A 22057-nucleotide genomic window follows, 5' to 3' on the forward strand; every position below is an offset into this window, starting at 1 on the left:
TTTAAGGTGGAGTCGGTTATATTTATTATCATTTATTATTTTTAACTACTTGATTAATTATTATTGATTAATTTAAAATTAATGATTAAAAAATGAATTTTGTTTAATTATTATTAATTTTAAATTGATTCAACGGTAACCAATCAGATATCAAAAGTAATAAAACTAAAATGATATTAAGTATAACATTTCACTATATTTATTAGATAGATTATTCTATTTATCTTTTTTTAATATGTATTTTACCTATCACTTTCCAACGTTACTAGATAAGAATAATATAAAGTAGGTTGGTTGAAATTCTGATCTAATAGTATTAGAAAGTGATAAGTCAGGTTGGAATGAAAAAATATAATTAAAATAACCTATCTCATATTTATTATCTCTTACCATTATTATTATTATTATTTAGTACAGTTTCCATTATTATTTTTAATTAATGAATTAAAATAAAATGATATCAAATAAGAATTATTAATTTAATTTTGATCTAGTAATTATAAGAAAAAACAAATGGTAAATATAATCTTTTTCAATTAATATAATTTTAAAATAAGCTAAAATTATAAAAATATTTTCCCCTAAATTTAAAACAATGTCACTTTGAAAGAGGAGCGATATTTGTGTGCTCCCGACGCAAAAAAAAAAAAAAAAAAAAAATGGTGGGGCAGAGGTAAGAGAAAGAGAGGAGAGAGAAAAAAAATTGATCCGGGTGTCAATTTTTTAGTAAAAGGGCCATGGTAGTCCTTAACCATATTTAAAAATTCCTTGAAAGAGAGGGTTGATTCACCATATTAAAAAGTTTTAATCTTGGTTTAATTATTTGCTAGAGATGTGTCTAGTTCCTAATTTCACTTTCGGGAATAATTTGATAATCCTATAAAAAAAATGCACCCTAAAGAGTGAGTAAAGGAAATTGTACCCTGCCATTTGTCATTGATAATGACATGAGTGCTAATTTTCAAATTTCAGTGGCTAATATTTGAAATATTCTTGCTAAATTTAGGGTTAACTATGTTGGATTTGCTCTTTTACTAAAGCCCAAATGGGTTATTAGTTTGAGAAGAGCCGAACCTAGAGCCCAATGAGCTAGGGTTTCTTGGAACCCATATAAATAGTACCTCTTAAGTCATCAGCCTCCAAGGTCTTTCTCGATTTGTGAGAAAGAGGCAAGCTCAGAATCTAATCAGTGCCCACACACTTCCCCTTCCTCCTCGAGAGATAGTTTGGAAGATCTGCCACAGTCCAGCTTCTAGGAGGTTGTTCGTGCTGCAGCGCTGAGGTGAGCTGTTCGTGAAGAGGAATCCTACAAGGGAAGATTCTACACGAGACCTGTGCACTGAGAGGTAATTGTGAAACAAGGATGATTCGGTAAGCATACTAATGTACTAGGTCCTAAACCGCTTCCGCATAAATCTAAGATTTCCTTCAATTGGAATCAGAGCCTTGGCTGTACATTGGTATGTGAATCTAGTTTCACTATTCATGTAATTAGTTTTGCTTCTTGAAATGTGGCACGTAGGGTTCTAGGATTATGGTATGAATCTAGCATGTGTATTTTATAATTCATTTTCATAAAAGTTTAAATTTTAATCGGTAAAAATGCTTTAATCCATGGTTAGGGTCTCTCGTGTATTTCTCGATTTGTAACAAGGAGGCTAATCCCATATGATTAGGTTTCCTCCTTGCTGTTTTTGTTTATTTTTGGAATTTCTGTGTATTTTTTCAATATTTTGTAAAAGTTCAAGATCGAGAAATCGAGAGGAAGATGCGCAGTCAGCACTGTCGGAGACTTTTCGAGGACTTACCGATCTCGGAATGGGACGATCTATATATGGTTGGAAAGAGGACGGAAAGAGTAACGCAACGGTGGATGGATCACCGCCATCGGAGACTTCACGCTCCACCACGCGCCTCCACAAGAGGCTGAGAGTGGCCGCCACTCTCCGGCAAAGAATGGGAGAGTGAGGGAGCGTCCGGCCACCTTTTTGGGTGGTTCTGGCGGCGGAGCACTCGTCTCTACGTGGCGGTCCTTCCCCTGGAGTTTCAGCCTGATTTGACTTTGGGTGACGGTGCAGCAGACCTGACGGCTAGGGTTCCTCTTTCACGTCCTAGGGTTTCTCGCCAAAGGATTGGGTCTTTGGGCTTTTGGGCCCATGAAACCCTAAAGGGGCTTGAGACAGATACTATGGGCTAGGCGAAAGTCGAATTCCAAAGTTATTATTATTATTTAATTTTATTTTCTTTAAAATAGGAAGGCCATGGATTAAAGTAATTATGATTTATTATTTAATGCTTTTATTGATTGGTATAAATTATATGATTGATAACATGCTTTATTGCGATAACATGCCATATAGAATAGGTGGTGCCATATTGTTGCATAACTTGTATGATTGCATGAGCATAATAGCTATTATGTCTTCAGCGACTAGTATGATAGTTATTATGGGATTATTTTGATTTTAAATCATCCTAATAAATTAATTAATAATTATTATGATTTTTATTAAAAATCTAGATTAATAATTGAATTAATTAATTTTGGATAATTAACATCAAGACAAATAATCGTTATGGAAATTATTTTGATTTTAAATCATCCTAAGAAATTAATTAATAATTATTATGATTTTTATTAAAAATCTAGATTAATAATTGAATTAATTAATTTTGGATAATTAACATCAAGACAAATAATCGTTATAGAAATTATTTTGATTTCAAATTATCCTCATAAATGATAATTATTATGATTGTTGCAATCTAGATTAATAATTAAGTCAGCTATTTGGATGATTTAAATCTAGAAAAATAATTAGAGAAAATTTCCTAAGAGAATTCTTTTATTTTGCGAGTAATTTGTGGGTTTTCTGAAATGGTCATGGAATAACACACGCTGCATACAACCTTCATGTATCATGATTGTTTGGAGCACACGCTGACGTAAAGTGACCGGATTTCAGGACCTTAATGCTTTCAAAATTATGTTAAGCTTAGTGCACGTTTATCGGCGCTCTTACTTATATAGTTTTTGAAATCGAACAAAGGATACTCTCAATTAAATAATTCTTGGAAATTAGAAAATGTTGCTTATGTTGAATGGAAGGAGATTTAAATTAAGAGATTAATTTAACCTTCAAGCGCATTATAGGACCATTAATAAAATAATCATGTGAAGTCCCATCGAATAAGCATGATTGGATTTTATTAGATTGGACTTAAATATCTATGGGAGGAGATTTAAATTAAGAAATTAATTTAACCTCCAGGCGCATTGTGGGCCTATCAATAAAATAATCATGTGAGGCCCCAACGGATAAGCATGATTGGATTTTATTGGGCCTTAATAATTTCAAAATTTTAATAAAGTATTGTACGGCCCATCGTCGATAATACTAAGTTATTAAAGATAATTTTGAAATTAAACAATGAATTCGACTGGGCTTATGAAAATTCTCAAACAAAAATGTTGAATGGGTGAAGGTTTTAAAAATTAATTAATTTTAAAACCTGCGGGCTCCATTTGTGGGTTTATTAGTGAAATGGTTATCGCTGAAGCCCCATCGGATAAGGATAATCAGATTTCACTAGATTAAATCTTAATAATTTCAAAATTTTAGTAAAGTATTGTACGGCCCATCGTCGGCAATGCTTAGACACTAAGGATAATTTTGAAATTAAACAATGGTTAATTACATTCAACTTTGGTAAAATTGTTAACCCTCCCATCGAGGCTCTGGCAATGGCACTGAAGGCCCAAATAACAATTTTGGTTTTTACAAGTGACTTGCCCATCGTAAGCCTTGTAAAGATAAACTGAAGGATTGTTAACAATAAACAAGAGTAGTTATGAGAATCTACTTGCACTTCGTTTGTTTATTGCATTATTTGTTTGTAATTGTGTGCTTTATATGTTTTTCAGAAAATATCTTAGAAATGATTTTGAGTCGAAAACCTCTAGATGGTACCAACTATGAATAAGTGAAAAGCAAATTTTTTGATATTGTTCTAAAACATGGAAGCTAAAATTTGTTCTGACAATGCGAGGGCCATAGCAACCTGCAGAGGATGCGTCTTAGGAAACTAAGATGCATTTCTCAGATTAGGAAATGGCAGATATGGTAGTTCGCTGCTATATTATTGTCAGTCTTTCCAAATACTTGCAGAAGCAAGTGTACATGATTAAGAGTGGAGTAGAAATGCTTCAGACTCTTAATGACATGTTTGCTGCGTCTAGCAGCTCTGCTAGACAGAATGCAGTCGGTGCAGGTTTTGCTAAGAGTCTTGTTAAATCCAAAGGGAAACCCAAGGGTGGTAACAAGAACAAAATGACTTGGTTATCAGTTGTCAAACCAGTTGCTATGAAGAAGCCGCAAGGCAAGTTCTTCAAGTGCAGACTGAAGGGATACTGAAAGAAAAATTGCCCAGAGGTGATGAAAAGAACCTGACATGGGCATATAATGGCCTGATCAGTGAATAAATTATTGATTCAGGAATCACTGATTATGTTTGTTACTCTTTGTAGTAGTTCAAACATGGCATACCTGTCAGCAATGGACATAGATATTTTAAGCTTGAAAATGGGAACTTGTGTCTGCATTTGCAGTAGGACAAGTTATTTATAAGACTATGGTTTTGGGTGACTGTTTATTTGTTCCAGATTTCAAGAGGAATTCAATTTTTGTTAGTTGTTTTGGTTAAAACATGGGTTGACAATGCAATTGATTCCTAAGTTACATTTCGAAGTTCATATTCGTCTTGTTTGTTCTGGTACATTGTTTAAATAGTCTTTATTACCTATGTGCTATAACCTTTTTAAATTTGTTATGTTGAATGGAAAGGATGATGAACAAGGATTTTCACCAAAGAAATAAAAGTTTCAAATGAAACATAACTTTGGCCTTTGTGATTGAGTCACATTATCTCAAGTAGAAAATATGTTTTAGTTAAAAGAGGGACTGACAGTTCAATAATCTTTTAACTAACAGCTACATGTTAGTCCTATTTGGAAGGTAAAGTGGCCAAGCAATCCTACAAGGGCCAAGAAGGTTTGCGCAACTATTCAACTGGAACTGGTACATACAAAAGTATGTGGACCACTTAGCGTTCAGACCAGAAGAGGTGATGAGTACTTCATTATATGAATGTTTACTCTGGATTTGGACAGATGAACCAAGTGCGCTATAAGTCTAAAGCTTTTGGAAATTTCCAAGAGGTTTAGTCTGAGGCAGAAAAGCATGTAGGTGTTCAAATCAAAAACACTTTAGTCTGACTAAAGTGTTGGCTACCTGTCTGGTAAGTTCAGGTCTTACCTGATTTAAGAGGGGATAGTTTTTGTAATTGTCAACTCTAAGAACGCATTAGTTGAATGAAGTTGCAGTATGCAAAAATCAAACATTTCTAGACTTGGTGAAGATCATGTTCAGTTATTCATCTTTGTCAATGTTGTTCAAAGGAGATGCCTAAGAGAAGGAAATCTACCTTCTTAACTTGGTTCCGTCAAAGTTTGTTGTAAAGACACCTAAAGAATTATGGAAGGGGTGCAAGCCCAGATCAAACCATATTCGGATTTAGGGTGCTACGGCACACGTCCTACAACAGCAGTCAAATAAGATGGAATCTTGTATGGAAGAGTGCATATCTTTTGGCTACCCTAAGAGAACAAGAGATGATTTCTTATTTAGTCTTAAGGACAAGATAATCTAAGTGAGCACTCACATGATTTTCTTAAAGGAGGACTAGATAAGAAATTATAAGCTCTTAAGTTAGGTTATTCTTGATGAGATTTATCTCAGCTCAAGAATTTCCAGAATCTCTAGAAGCTTCATCCACTGTTCCCTTGATTGTTCAAGAGGGGATAGATATATCTCTAAGTGAACAAACAAGAGAACAATGATTGGAAATTCAACATGATAATATATAAGTGAAACTAGTAGAAATATTAGTATCACATCTAAAGGAACAATATCAAGGATAAGCAGATCCTCAAGAAATTGAAGATCCATCATTTGACCCACTCTGTGTTTTACCTATAAATACACAAGGTCTAGTGCAGTACATTCGTAGTGGGAGAGAACCTTGTTAACTCTCAAGTTGTTTCTTGTTGAGTGACATTGATCATACTAGTTACGATAATGCACTAGAAGATGTTGTTGATCAAGTGTTGCTCAGGCTATGAACAATGAGATGAAATACTTGTATTTCAACTCCGTTTGGTCCTAGTAAAGACACCAAGAGGGGTAAAACCCACAAGGTGCATGTGGACATAAAAGGAAAAGAGAGGATGGACAGAAAGGTGAAAACCTTCAAAGCTAGCTTGGAGGCATTTTTTGCCAGACGCCATGCTTGAGTCTATCCAGATTCTCTTAGTTGCTATAAGTCTCAATTATGAGATTTCATTTTGGGAGTTGGATGTCAGGATATCTACATACAACAACCAAAAGGGTTTATAGCAAATGAGTAGGAACACACGGTATGCAAGTTGTGAAAGTCTATTTCATAGACTTAAGCAAGCATCCAGGTCTTGAAACATCAGTTTTGATCAGGTTATCAAAATTTTGATTTTGAGAGAACCTTGATGAATGATGTGTATTTGTATGTAAAGGATACAACGGAAGACAGTAGCTTTTCTGGTACTTTATGTAGATGATATGCTCCTTATTAGAAACAATGTGGAGGTAATATCAAGCATAAAGAGTTGGCTAAGTTAGTGTTTTGGTATGGAAGTACTGGGGAAGCCAATTATATTCTTGGTATATAACTCTTATGAGGCCGAAAGAATAAGTTGTTGGCATCACCTCAGGCTACTTACATTGACAAAACCCAAAATTCAACATGAGAATTCTAAGAGAAGAATTATAATTCTCAGATGTGGAATTCATCTTCCTAAGGAGTGACCAAAGACTTCTAAGAAGGAAGAATGCATGAGCAAGATATCTTATGCTTTGGCAAAGATAGACTCACGCATATCATGTTGGGCGTTAAACCAGACATCTGTCACGCAGTGGGAGTAGTGACATAGTACCATTTTGAACCTAGAGGAATACTAGATTATTGTTAAGCATGTACTCAAGTATCTTTGGAGAACGAGAGATTATATGCTGGTATATTCTAGTGGGAGTCTTGAAAAGCTGAGTTTTCAAAAATTCAGTTATTTCAAGTGGATGTTGACTCAAGAAAATCAACCTCGAGCTATGAGTTTTTCACTAAACTCAGATAGCATTAGAGGTGGATCTTGCAGACCCAGTTACTAAGAGTTTGCCTGAATTTGTGTTCGAGAGGCATGTTACTTCTTTGGGTCTTAGGAGGATCCCAGACTTGCATTAAGCAAGTGAGAGTTATTGGTTTTATTGTGCTCTTGGAATAAGACGATGAAACAATAAAATCATTTTCTGAATTTCATAAATAAGGTTTTATTTATTTATTTTGCGCACTATTTACAAACATAAAGGTCCGGATCAAATTGTGGAGTATATGATCATATGGATGTTCATGGAGGACATGTTTATAGGATCTCACAATTGATGAATGGAGTCAGAGCCGTTAAATAAAGTTGGGCACTTTATTCAGGCTGCAATATTTTATGAAATGATTTTGTCCGAATCATTGTAAAATATTGGTGTGAATTAACATTCACATTGAAAGGATCAAGGAGAGATTTGATTAAGGTTGTTTTTCTGTCATAAGGTATCAAATCTCCAGTTAACTATAGTTATGTGATTGCTCTTAATCCTGAGTTTATTATAAATTGCTAATCAAATAGTTTTCATTCTTTGATTTACCAACGGGTGAGGTTCGATCTATTGACGGCCAATAACTCGGTATTTTGGGAGTGAGATTATTTGATTATCGGTATTTATGAGATAAAAAACATGGAATTTGTAGGATATGTCCCCTTGATATGTTTCGGTACTTGGATATTAAAGACACTGGCCAGTGCATGTAATCCATCAGAGAAACTATCATAGTCAAGGGAATAAATAATTGATTGAGTTACAGAAAACTTGTCAATCAATTATAGACATTCTACAAAGGGGTGATGCATATTCATGTTATAAGTGTTGTTAATCTTGGAGTTCAAGTTCGGGCTTTTAGTGGAGTAGCACCAAATTAGATAATCATTCGCTGATTATCAGGAGCCTTGATTAATAACAGATGGTAGATCCCCAAGCTAGCTTGAGACAAGGGATGAGGTATTTTTCGGATAGATGATGACTTGTGGGTTACAAGGATTTTCCAGTTATTTTTAGAAAAGTGAACTTAGCAGCTAGATGATTCATGTATCCTTGGATGAGTCCATTGGGAATTGCCATAGTGATTTTCTTATAAAAAAGATTAAGGCTTTGGTTGGCAGTGATTATCTTGCATGAAATAAGCTACTTATTTAATTCTAGTTTGAAAATTGAATTGCATGGAGCAAGAAAAAACTTTCAAATAGCTGAGCTGAATGAATAGGGACACAAACAATATGTCAATAAGTATAACCCCTAAATTCAGCATGAATTCTTCAAAAATCAGCCACTAAATTTGCAAAATTAACACTCTTTAAATTTCCATTGTCATTGTCAGTTGTAAGGGACGTTTTCCTTTACTTACTTTTATTTTGTAAATTCAGTATGAATGCTTCTGAAATTAGAATCTAAAATTTGAAAATTAGCACTCATGCCAATGTCAAAGACAATGGCAAAGGGCGCAGAAAAGAAGACCTATCAATTTTGGCTAAAATAATTCTGTTAGACTCGAGCTATATATGTTCATTACGAAAATATTATAAATAGAATTTTCCTTCCTTTTACTACATTTCTGATCAGAACAATATATATCGAGATCAATTTCCAAATTATAATGTAAACCTTAACGACAAAACACTCTCAACCAAATTGAAAGTCCATATCCAGATCAGTAGGGCAAAACAAGTTTTAGAAACTTTTTCAGCCATTCTTAGGTTTATTGAATGTCTCTACTATTAGGGAAAATCAACAGAATTGGGGAAGAGAAGAAAGAAATCAGAGAATGAAGATGAGAAAAGAATGCTTAGGTTTATTGAATTTCATCAAAAGATACAATGTATATCCTGATCTGTATTCTTATACTCCCACTACTTCTAACCACCTTTCCACTAACTCTACCTTTCTTTACACGTCACTTTCAATACAACAATGTGTAACTACCTAATGTCTACATGTCATCTCTGAACCTTATTGGTATTTTCTTCACACGTGTCCCTTTCCTTTGTGCAATGCTTTGTTCTTTTATTTGATCCTCCTCTTCTAATTGCTCTTCTTCTGTTACTATTGTATCAATACCTCCCCCATTGAAATCAACCTTGTCCCCAAGGTTGAAAGAAGGGTACTGCTGCTGAAAGTCCTGGACATTTTCCCACGTAAGGACCTCCTTGTGCATGCTATCCCAAAGGATCTGAACCTGTGGCAGCAGTTGTCCATTTTCCTGTAAAACACGTGATGCTACAATCTCTTTTGGTTGCAAGATTGGTAGACCCCCATTAAAAACGTCTGGCAGAGGAAAAGGATCAATGTTGTGATCTCCCTTAAATGGCTTCAATAATGACACATGAAAAGTGTGATGAATTTTGGCAGTAGGTGGTAAGTCCAACTTGTAAGCGACCTTGCCAACCTTCTTAAGAATAGGAAATGGGCCAAAATACCTATGAGAAAGTTTGTTGGGCATCCGATCTGCAACAGATGTTTACCTATACGGTTGAAGTTTCACCCAAACCAACTCACCAACAGTAAAATTGACCTCCCTTCAATGTTTATTAGCCTGTTTCTTCATGGCAGTCTGTGCTTTGTGTAAATTGTCCTTCAGTTGTTGTAATATGACCTGTCTATCTTGTAGTACTCTATCCACTTCTTCTGAGACAGTAGGTGAAGGAATATAATCGAGAATTGAAGGTGGTTCTCGACCAAAAACAACCTTAAAAGGTGTCATTCCTGCAGCAGTATGGAATGTGGTGTTGTAACAGAATTCAGCCCAATGCAGGATCCTAGACCATTGCTTTGGAAAATCAGCAACAAAGCATCTCAAATACTGCTCCAAAACGCGATTGACAACCTCAGATTGCCCATCCGATTGGGGGTGGTATGCAGTTGTTCGTTTCAATGATGTGCCACTGAGTTTAAAAAGTTCTATCCAAAATCTACTAAGGAAAATTGGATCTCTGTCAGTAATAACAGATCTGGGCAGCCCATGTAATTTGCATACCATTATAGAGAAGAGGGTAGCTACTTTGTGAGTTGTAAATTTCTTTGGAAGACAGCCAAAGTGAGCTTGTTTAGAGAGTCTATCCACTACTACTAAAATTGTAGTGTATCCATGGGACAATGGCAAACCAATAATAAAATCCATAGTAAGATTCTCCCAAATTCTATCAGGAATTGAGATTGGTTGAAGTAGGCCTGCTGGTGCATGGGTGGAGTACTTTGATTGTTGACACACCACACAAGAATTGACAAACTTCTTCACTGCCTTCTGTAAGCCCTTCCATGTAAAGCTGCTAGCTACTCTTGCAGCAATCTTCTAGATACCCGTGTGACCACTTGACAATGTAGCATGACATTCATGCAAAATTTTAGGAATCAAGGAAGATAAGGGATCCAAAAGTAACTTGCCTTTTTGTAATAAGAGTCCATTCCTGACCTCTAACTCAGCATGCTTTTCTGGATTGGTTTCCAACTCTGCATATAATTGTTGGAAAAAAGGAGAGGTCTGATTTTCTGTTGTCAATTGCTCCAATATATCAAATTGAACAAGAGAAAGAGACATTAGACAGAAAATTGTAGGCATTCTGGAAAGTGCATCTGCAACCCGATTATCTCTTCCTGGCTTATACACAATGGAGTATTGGAATCCAAGAAGTTTTGCTAGATAATACTGTTGCTCAGGGGTTTGGACGACTTGATCCAATAAAGCCCTTAAACTTTTCTGGTCTGTCCGAATAACAAATTGCCTTCCAAGGAGGTATTGTCTCCATTTTTTGACCCCCTCTGTGATTGCATAGAGTTCTCTTACATATGCAGAAGCCATTTGCATTCGAAGAGAGAGCTTCTTGCTAAAATAAGCAATAGGGTGTTCCTCTTGTAATAGAACCGCACCTATGCCTACATCTGATGCATCTGTTTCTATGACAAAGTCTTTGTGGAAATCAGGGAGAGTGAGGACAGGAGCTGCTGTCATGGCATTTTTGAGTTGCAGAAATGCATTTTGTGCTAAGTCTGACCATACAAAAGCATCTGTTTTCAACAATTCTGTTAGAGGAGCAGCAATGGTGGCATATCTATAGACAAATCGTCTATAGTACCCTGTAAGACCCAAAAAACCTCTAAGTTGTTTGAGATTTTTGGGTGTAGGCCACTCCAGCATAGCCTTAACCTTGTTAGTATCCATACTGACCCCTGCATATGAAACGATATGTCCTAAGTACTCAACTGCAGATTGGCCAAAAGAACATTTAGATTTTTTAATGTAAAACTGATGAGCTTTACGTATGGAAAATACTACCCGTAGGTGTTGTAAATGGTCCTCCATAGAAGAGCTGTAGATGAGAATATCATTAAAGAAAACAGCCACAAACTTACGCAGGCAGGGTTGCAATATGATATTCATGGTTGCTTGGAAGGTGGATGGAGCATTTGTCAAGCCAAATGGCATGACTAAAAACTCATAGTGACCTTGGTGAGTTCTAAAAGCAGTCTTATGGACATCATCTGGACTCATTCTGATTTGATAGTATCCTGCTCGAAGATCTAGCTTAGAAAAAATTGTGGAACCTCCAAGTTCATCCATCAACTCATCAGCCGTTGGTATAGGGAATCTGTTCCTGATAGTAATGTTGTTCAATGCTCTAAAATCGATGCAAAATCGCCAGGAACCATCCTTTTTCTTAACTAAGAGGACTGGAGAAGAGAAAGGACTGGTACTGGTACGAATAAATCCTGAATCCAACATCATCTTCACCTGTTTTTCAATTTCTCCTTTCTGAAAGTGAGGATATATGTATGGTCTCACATTCACTGGTGTTGAATCTGGTTGTAAATGTATTTGATGATCAAGCTGTCGATGGGGTGGCAGTTCTGTAGGTTCTTGAAAGAGTGTATCAAACTCATTGATCAAAGTGGTTACTGTTGTGTGAACTGCAGGAACAGTAGTGGTTGTATTCATATCTATAACAGATAATTGGAATAAGGAAGCTACCTGCCCTTGCTATTTTATTTTCTTAAACAGATTGAAAAAAATGGAAGTAGTGTGCTTATCTCCTTGCAGCCGAATAGATTCTCCTTCCCAAGAAAATTCCATTGATAATTTTTTATAGTCTAGTACAATAGGTCCCAGCAGCTGCAACCATTGAACCCCAAGTACCAAATCTGCACCCTGAATAGGTAACACATAACAGTCTACAAGGAAAACATGCTATTGTACTTGGACTGGTACTGCAGAACAAAATCCTTCACACTTAAGGATTTGACCATTACCCACCATGACATCAAATTGCTTGCCAGTCAGTATAGGTAGCTGAAGATCTGAGATTACTCGAGGTTGGACAAAATTGTGAGTACTTCCACCATCAACTAACAAAAGGATTTCTGATTTCCCAATAAAACCATTAAAACGTAATGTCTGAGGAACTACAAAACCAGATAAAGCATGCATACTGATTTGTGGTGTATCCATCTCAATTGGTTCCATATGTATGGGTGGAGGATCTTCACTGTGTTCATGAATTGAAAGAGTCCCACAATCAACATTCTCTTCATCAGGAACTATCAGCAGATGCACGGAAGCTTTGCATTTGTGACCTTTGAAATATTTCTCCCCACAATAAAAACACAAGTTCTTGTCTCTCCTTTCTTGCATCTGGCTTTGGGTAAGTTTATGGGTCAGAGGCTGATTTTGGGTAGGTGTGGTATTTGGAACAAAAGGTTTAGTTGTGTTTGTTGTTTGATGGAAACATGATTGTGGTGTAGGTAATAATGGAGGGTAAGAGGAATGTAATTTGGGTGGGTTAGTTTTGAGGAGTAGTTTGGATTCGTGGATCTTAGCTAAAGACATTGCATGGGATAAGAAGGAAGGTCTAAAAGCAGAAACATCATGTTGAATATCTTTTTTTAATCCTGAAATGAAACAACTCACCAGAAAGGATTCGGATAAACCATCAACCTGGTTGGACAAGTGTTCAAACTGTTCCTGGTATTCCAATATCGTTCCTGTTTGCAGCAATTTGGTCAATTGACCTTGATAATCTTCCATTTCGGAAGGACCAAATCGGATCTGCAATGATTGAAGAAATTTGGGCCATGAATCAATGGTGGAGTTCTTGTGGAACCACTGGTACCATTTTAAGGCCTTGCCTTCAAAGTAAAAAGAAGCAATCTTCAATCGCTGTTCCTCTTCCATATCATAGAAATCAAAAAATTGGTTGATTTTGTAGATCCAACCCTGTGGATCAACTAATCCATCATACCGTGAAACCTTGAGCCTCAAGTTCTTCGCTGCTGCATGATCTTTGGATGCATGTGGTTGATTTGTGGAACCACTCGGTGATGATTGTTTGTCTCTGTAGTTATCAAAAATGGCATCCAGTTTACAAGTTATTTCCTGAAAATGCTTGTTCATATGCTCCTTCAACACATCGACTTCAGCTTGTGTGTTCTCCCACCTATCCTCCATAGGTCGCGAACGAGTTTCAGGAGCCATAGTTCAAGATGAAAGCACCAATTGGTAGAGAGTGTCTCTACTATTAGGGAAAATCAAAAGAATTGGGGAAGAGAAGAAAGAAATCAGAGAATGAAGATGAGAAAAGAATGCTTAGGTTTATTGAATTTCATCAAAAGATACAATGTATATCCTGATCTGTATTCTTATACTCCCACTACTTCTAACCACCTTTCCACTAACTCTACCTTTCTTTACACGTCACTTTCAATACAACAATGTGTAACTACCTAATGTCTACATGTCATCTCTGAACCTTATTGGTATTTTCTTCACACGTGTCCCTTTCCTTTGTGCAATGCTTTGTTCTTTTATTTGATCCTCCTCTTCTAATTGCTCTTCTTCTGTTACTATTGTATCATCTTCCCTTGGTAAGTTGATTTATGGATGCTCTAATTTATCATGGCAAACAGAGAAGAAGTTACATCAATTAATCTAATATTTGAAAATAAATTTATCAAGCATAGAAAGTTTTTTGAGCAACTAAAGTTACATATATACTTTCAATGTTGCATGTTACTTTAATTGGTCATACTAACATGTTGCATGTTACTTTAATTGGTTCTAGTATTACTTTTAGGAAATGATAGAGGATCCAATACTCTCAAAATGCCAAAAGGCAATAAATCATTAGAGTAAACCTCTCTCCTCTCTTTTCCCCCCTTTTATTTCTCTCTACCTGCCTGCTACATTTTCGTTAATCAATCTCGTAAATGGCAGCAATCATCTCTAACTAGGGCTAGGGCTGTGCATAGGTCAGGTTTTTGTGTCGACTCGACCCAACTTGATTTTTGTAGGTCAGGTATTTTGACCCGACCCGCTTTAATTTGATCCAAGTCAGGTCTGACTTGGTTTGAATTTTTTGAACTAGTTTAGAATCAGGTCGGATCTGACCTGACTTGGTTTCTGAAGTGGGTCTATCGAAATTTAATTTTCGTCAAAAGTTTTGACGAAAATGATTTCATCCATCAAATGTTTTAAACGAAAAAATTATCCAGTCACAAATTTTGACGGAATATTTTTCGTTCAAAATTTCGATGGGAGTGTGTTCTGACGAAAATTTCGACGGAAATTGTTTTGAAGGAGATGTTTCATTCGAAACTTTCGAAGAAATTTAGATTCTCTAATGAATTTTGGACAGAATATTTTTTCCGTCAAAATTTTTTATCGAAATATTTGTGTCAAAAATTTTTACGAAATTTTTTGACAGAAATGTGTTCCGTTGAAAATTTTGATAGAAGTATTTTTTATCAAAAAACTTGACGAAAATATTTAGTCGAAAATTTTTGAGGAAAATGTGTTTCGCTAAAAATTTCGACGAAATTTTTTTTTTGTCAAAAAGTTTAACGAAAATATTTTCGTCGAAAACTTTCGCTGAAATTTGAATTCTGTAAAGAATTTTGATGAAACTTTTTTCCGTCAAAAAATTTCTATGGAAATGTTTTTCGTCGAAATTTTTGATGAATATGTTTTTTTTGTAAAAAATTTTGACGAAATTTAGATTCCGTAAAAAAATTTGACAAAAAAATTTTTCCGTCAAATTTTTTTACATAAATGTTTTTAGTCAGAAATTTTGCTAAAAATATTTTTCGTAAAAAATTTTGACGTAATTGTTTTACGTTAAAACTTTCTTTAATGTAATTGTGATTTCTTTTTTCTTTTTTTTCACATAATGAGTATGAGTCAAGTTTTGGGTCAATGGATCATTATTAAAACAAGTCAGGTCTAAAACTAACCCAAATAAAAGTGGATCAGTATTTAATCTAATTAAAAAAAATAGATATTTGTGGGTCGAGTCAAGGTCAGATTAAGGACAAAACAAGTGAATCAATTTTTTTACAGAGCCGTATCTCTAACACTATACTTTCACCAAGAAGATTAATTGGGAAAAAGTAATTGCTTGTTTATTCCATACAGCCATCATGGCTTTCATAACAACATATTACATGGATTTGAAATACTAATTAAAGGTAATAAACGGAGTAATCGATACCAATCTATATTGATATCATTATTTTATCCGTGGAAGCTATAACAAATGCTAATTGGGACTAATTGGTGTAATGGAGACTAGCGATTGCTACTTGGTACCAGTAAAAATATGCTTAGAATCTTCCCTAGCCAGCGACATTTAATTTAGATATATCTGCACGTTAGACTCGAAGACCTTGTGACTATAACAGTTACATCTTACTTCGTATAGAGTATTTTAATAGACCTGGAAAATGGATATTCATCATGTAGTCCTTCCAGTTAATATTCTTCGGATCAAAGTTAAATTCTTCATATATATCACCAACTCTCTTTGTTGCCATTCGTAAATTTTCTGCGTTCTGGTCGTCAAATCTGTTCACAAAATAGTACCATGTTTACATATCAGTGTAATTAGTAGGTATGGAATTTTAAGTAGCTATTAATTGAATATATAATAGTATATTGTACATACATGCCCTCAAATAAACCATAAGCTGCGTAAAGATCTATTATGCTCCCCCACTTTGATCCCTTAAAAATAGAACAGTCAAAGGCAGAATAAATTATTAGTAAAATGTGAGCTCAATATATAATTGCATATTAGCTAAAGATTGTAACAAAAAAACAGCGATTACTTAAATCAGTGCAATAAGCTGCTTAACAACTTAATTAATCTAAGCTTCATGAACCAATCAATACCTTGTTTCGGCGAAACTCATCTGTACTAGTTGAGTATAATGTCAGTTTTTTTGGTGACAACTATTGGTTTTCCATATTTATTTACCAATGGATTGTTATTAAAATAACAATACATAAGATCTACAAGGTCGGAATATTTGAAAGGATTTCTCAACGAAGAACCAACGTTGTAGATCCAATTCTTGGAAAGACCCTTCGAATGAGCCACCGTTGCTATGATCATAGAATTTGTCACCATGTCAGCAGGTATCTGCAATCATCATTTCAATTCCTTAATTTTAAATGTAAAATCCGTATCTGTGTGGATGATTGCAATAACTGAATATATAATATTTTAATGGGTGGCACTCACTGTATCAAAAACTGTATTTGGATGACCAACAAAGCTTGTCATTGTTCCTTTACCATACTGAGCAATCACATAGTCAATAGTTCTGTAATGACAAAATTATCCCATTTTTAACTTGTTCAAATAATTGCCAGGTCATATATTAAGTGTGGATGTGGCATAAAAGATATATATATATATATATATATATATATATATATATATATATATATATATATATATGAGGTAGGATCCTTTGACATCAGTAGATAAAAAAAGATCAATGGTGTCACATGCTTACAAATCAGAGTTGTTGATTTTTTTTATTCTAATGGCTCTCAGATGAGGTGTCAAATTTCAAATTTGACACTGGTGTCAAAGGATCTTACCCCTATATATATATATATGGAAAATGATGTATAATGTCACTGTATATAAGGTTTTGTGCAGTCATTTTTTTTTACCAATGTACTACTATAATATTAAATTGTTTTTTTCAAATGTATAACTATATTTACCAGTAGTACATAGTTATAATATTAAAATTATTTTTTCTCTCTCCTACGTCACCCGACAAGCCTCTAAGAAGTGTTACTGAGGAGAGAGAAAAAAGTAGCTTTAATATGATAACTATGTATTATGGGTAGTATATAGTTATATTTCTAAAAAAAAAATAACTTTAATATTATAATTAACTATATACTACTCATAGTATATTTTTAATAATTTTTTGACTGCACTAACCCTGACATGCAGTCACTACATATCCGCTTTACCCATATATATATATATATATATGGAAAAAATATTTCTCCGACAACTTGAGATAAATTTATCTCCGCTCACTCTAACACTACGTCGTTTTGTTTATTTATTTCTTTATATTAATTGATTCACCTTTGAATGGTTATGATTCCCTTTTTCTCTTTCTTCTTTTATCATCATTTATACATCCTTGTACGATTATGATTTAGTAGCTGGAGATAATATTATTTCAAGCAGCTTGAGAAATGATAAGCCAAATATTTTTTCAAAATCTAAATATTTTTATAAAAATATAAATAACTTTAACTTTTGCAAAAAGAACTTCTAAAATAAGGAAGAGATAAAAGTTACTTTTTTTAAAAGTGCAAACAAACGGGCTCTTATTTTAACTTTATCTTATAAGTAGCTTCTAACTTAAAAATAAGAGGATCCAAACAGGCTCTTAATTACACCTCTTCTCCTTCTACGTCCCAATCTCTTATCTAGGCTAATGTGGCAGAGTTGGGGTGGAAAATGAAGGGATTTGTGAAAATGTTGTGTTATTAGGAGTATAAATAGGTCAAACAACATGTCTTATCTTAGGTCTGATATGGCTTAGTCTATTTAGAAAATAAAGCAAGTTTAGTCTTTCAAAAAAAAACTCATTTAAAAACTAGGCCATAGGTTCACTCTAAAAACCTGGCATAAAAGTTTGTAGGTTGGTCTTTTAATTTTTTAATAAAATAATATATTTATGAAGGCTATAAAGACTACAGAAAAAGCTCCTAAAAATAACTATTTATATGCTATTATGAAAATTATTTAAGAATCTTTGTAATTTTATTAAAAAACTATTTAAGAATTTGAATAATTTGGACTCTGACTAGAAACACGGATTAATGAATGAAAAATTTGGTCTTTTTTTATTTTTGTTTGATTTGCAACTTTGTAGGTCTAGAGGCCTTATAAGTCACGTTAAGCTTTTCAAAAAAAAAAATTAAATATGTCAATTCAGACTTATAAACCAAGTTTTTAATAGGTTAATAAGCTTACATAGGTGTAGACTATTAGAGGCAAAGTCTGGCCTATGTACACCGCTAGGTGTTATTACCATGTTGGAATAGTTAGGGCTTAAAAGCTTACACAGGTGTAGACTATTAGAGACAAAGTCTGGCCTAGTCTGACCTATGTATACCCCTAGGTGATATTATATGTTGAAATAGTTAGGGCTTAAAATATCCTCAACCCTACAAGTATATATGTGTGTGCACGCGCGTGCGCTTTAATGTTTCTACAATGAATGTTGATAAGTTATCTATATTCACTCCCGAAATGAGAAATGACATCATTTTGAATTGAAAGATTAAAAAATTATAATGAAAAAAACTATTATAACTCTGAAAGAAATTATAATTACAAAAATACCGTAATTTTCGTCCCAAAACAATGTCGTTTTGAGCTCAATGTAGAACTTATCTACATTGACGACAGAAAAAGTGAACCCATATATATAAATCAACGATTATCATTTATTGGAAAATAATAATTAATTAATGAGTTTGATTGATGAAAATTATTTTTAACTATTGATTGATGGAAATCAATGGTTAGGATTTAGTGTCAAATTTCAAAGTTTGATACCGGTGTCAAATGATATGCCCATATATATATATGATCAACTTACACCGGTGTAAGAATAATAAATCTTATACCAAATCTTAATCGTTGATTTTCGTACATCTAACGATTGAGATTTATTGGGAATTAAAAAATTAATGAGTGAAACCTAATAAATGTTAACCGTTAGATGTAGAAAATCAATGTTTAATATATATATATATATATATATATATATATATGTCAACGATGAGGACGTCGCGCAAGAGTCTTTTGATTTAATGCATGAATATCACATAGCTCCATTTTTATTTTTTTTATCTTGTTCCGCCTTAATTACAATAAAAAATGAAGGGTGCCAAACTTGCTACCTCGTAATCACTACACATGTTAAAGAAATCATTTTCACGTGACAGCTTTAAGTATGTAAATAATAGGCCTTGAATGATTAGGTTGTTATGTCGCTTACCAGTAGATACATGAAGAAGAATCTCTAGTTTACGACAACTTTTGGCGAAGTTCAAAACATTTAAAGCTCCCATCGTATTCGTACCCATTGCAGTATCAAATCTGCAGAAAACAAAACATTATAGTTATAAAAGAATTTTCGAAGCTTAATTACCGTGCACAATCTTATTCACCTCTCATCAAACTTGGTAGTTGCGGCAATATGCACTATTATATTAATCTCTTCCAACATCTCTTCACTCATGTTTACGTCTTTTACTCCCAACTTGTCAAGAGACACATCGCCTGCGACAGCAACCACTTTATGTGATAAGAAAGGACCAAAATCTGCACCCAACTTTACTCGTAACACCCTGAACAAGTCCTTCCCAAACACCTATATATAAGCAAGGGTTAAGTTTCATGTATGTCTATAACTTGTAATATGCACTAGTGCAGCAATCATGTTATAATGTTAAGCAGCTAAAGGAATAGTTTACCTCATTGTGCAAGCGTTGGGTAGCCAAATAAGGATTTGATGCTTTCACAAGAAGGTATAACTTCTTCTTTTTTTTTTTGTAAATAAAAGTTTAAGTGGGGTTAGACACCGGTATCCCACTAGGGTCAGGGAAGACCCCCCAACCTCTTTGAGGATTTCTGGGAGGGATTACATATCACCCACCAACAAAGTCCTCACATCGGCCAGCGGAGTTTGAACTCACGCCCCTTGAAGGTATAACTTCTTTATGTCCGGTTGAACCCTTAATATCTTCTCTACAAAAACTGCGATAAAAACGTTACTTGAACTAATATTCACGTACACAAGTAAAAATGCAAGTGAGGTAGAGGGACACGGCATTTACTTTTGGCTAGGAAACCTGTTGCACCGGTAACTAAAATGGTCTTTCCCATGAGAAAGTCGCGAACACTTCCCAACTCCTCCATATCTAAGTGAAGCCCAATAGCTATAATGATTTCAGTAGTGAATTAGATGAACTTTTGTTTTGTCGAATGCCACGGAACGATTCCATATATATAGAGAGAATGTGACATCTATTTGTAGCACCCTGTAAAATAAAAATAAAATAAATAGCTAGTAAAATAAAATGTAACAGGACACAGACTACTTAATATCATACTTCATCGTTTACCAAAAAAAAAAACTGTCATACTTCATCAATCAATCGACGTAGCAAATAATTTCAAAGTTATGGATAAGAGTGTACAAAAGAATTAAAAAAAATTAAACTAAATTGAACTGTACGTAAAATAAATTTTTAAAAATCAGTTTATAAACTGAATTAATTTTTAAAGAATTAATTCATTAACTGAATTGGTTTAAAATTTCTTTTTTTCTTTTTTTTTCTCTATTTTTCTTATTTATTTATTTATTTAATGGCTTTTTTTAGTTTTTATTTTTATTTTTATTATTTTACTCTTTTTTTCTTTGAAAAATAGATTTGACCTGAACCGATTTTTAATCGAACGAAATCGTTTTCAAATAGAATCGAACCGATTTTGAATCGAAAATTTTAGGGTAAAAAAAATGTTAAGTTCTTTGGATCGAATTAGTTTCAGTTTTTTAAAAAAAAAATTAGTTCGATTTGGATAGATGTGATTTTTCCATATCATTTCATCTATTAGCGACGATCTATCTGCGTAAGATATCTCTAGCTATCTTTTGGCGACGTGGACATTGTCTACAGATAGCATTCAACTGAATACCATTAATTATGAAATAAAGAAAGCGAACTCCTGTCTCTGTAAAAAGGAAATAATAATAATAGTAATAATAATAATAATAACAATAAAAAATTAAATAAATGATGATTAAATATCAGGTGTTGTCCAATGCCGCTGAACGATTCCACATATATTGAGAGAGTGTGATAGCATATATATACGTACTAAATATAGAGGTAGGATATTTATACTATCTAATTTTTCTATTATCACTTCACTACCACTTTAATTATCATTGGATTCAAAAGTTGTTTTTCTTTTCTCTCTCTTCATTCAACTTTTCCTTTAATCCAACGGTGATTAGAGTGGTGGTAAAAAAAGTAGATAGTATGAATATCCTACCTCCTAAATATAAGAGTTTTTGCGAAAAAAAATGTTAAACATAAAAGAAGGATCGTCATGACGAATATTAGTTTTAATAAAAAAATAAAACCAAAAAAAAATGCTTACTAACAAGATAGTTAAAAATAAGATTTTACATAAAATTGAAAGGAAAATAAAAAATAAAAAAAATATAAAATCATAACATAAAAAAATCGTAAAAAATCATAAAATACTTTAAATATTGATAAAAAAAATCATAAAAATATAAAAATATAGTGATAAATTGAAACTTTAAGTACCGTGTATAGCTGATATAAATTGAAACTTTAAGTACCGTGTATATATATATATATATATATATATATATAGTTAAAATTATTTTACACCAGTGTAAGTTACACTCTTATTCTTGTCCATTGATCTCATTTATATCTGAGGACTCTAATTTTT

General features: G+C 33.7%; 1 pseudogene; it reads right to left on the reverse strand.

Annotated features, from left to right (window-relative positions):
* Positions 1 to 15914: 15914 nt before the first annotated feature.
* Positions 15915 to 19805, reverse strand: LOC133287169 (fatty acyl-CoA reductase 8-like; annotated as a pseudogene).
* Positions 19806 to 22057: the final 2252 nt, after the last annotated feature.

The sequence above is a fragment of the Gastrolobium bilobum genome, unplaced genomic scaffold (assembly GCF_033153095.1).
Source record: "Gastrolobium bilobum isolate Gb01-03AN ecotype WA unplaced genomic scaffold, APGP_CSIRO_Gbil_v1 utg3288, whole genome shotgun sequence".
NCBI lineage: Eukaryota > Viridiplantae > Streptophyta > Magnoliopsida > Fabales > Fabaceae > Gastrolobium > Gastrolobium bilobum.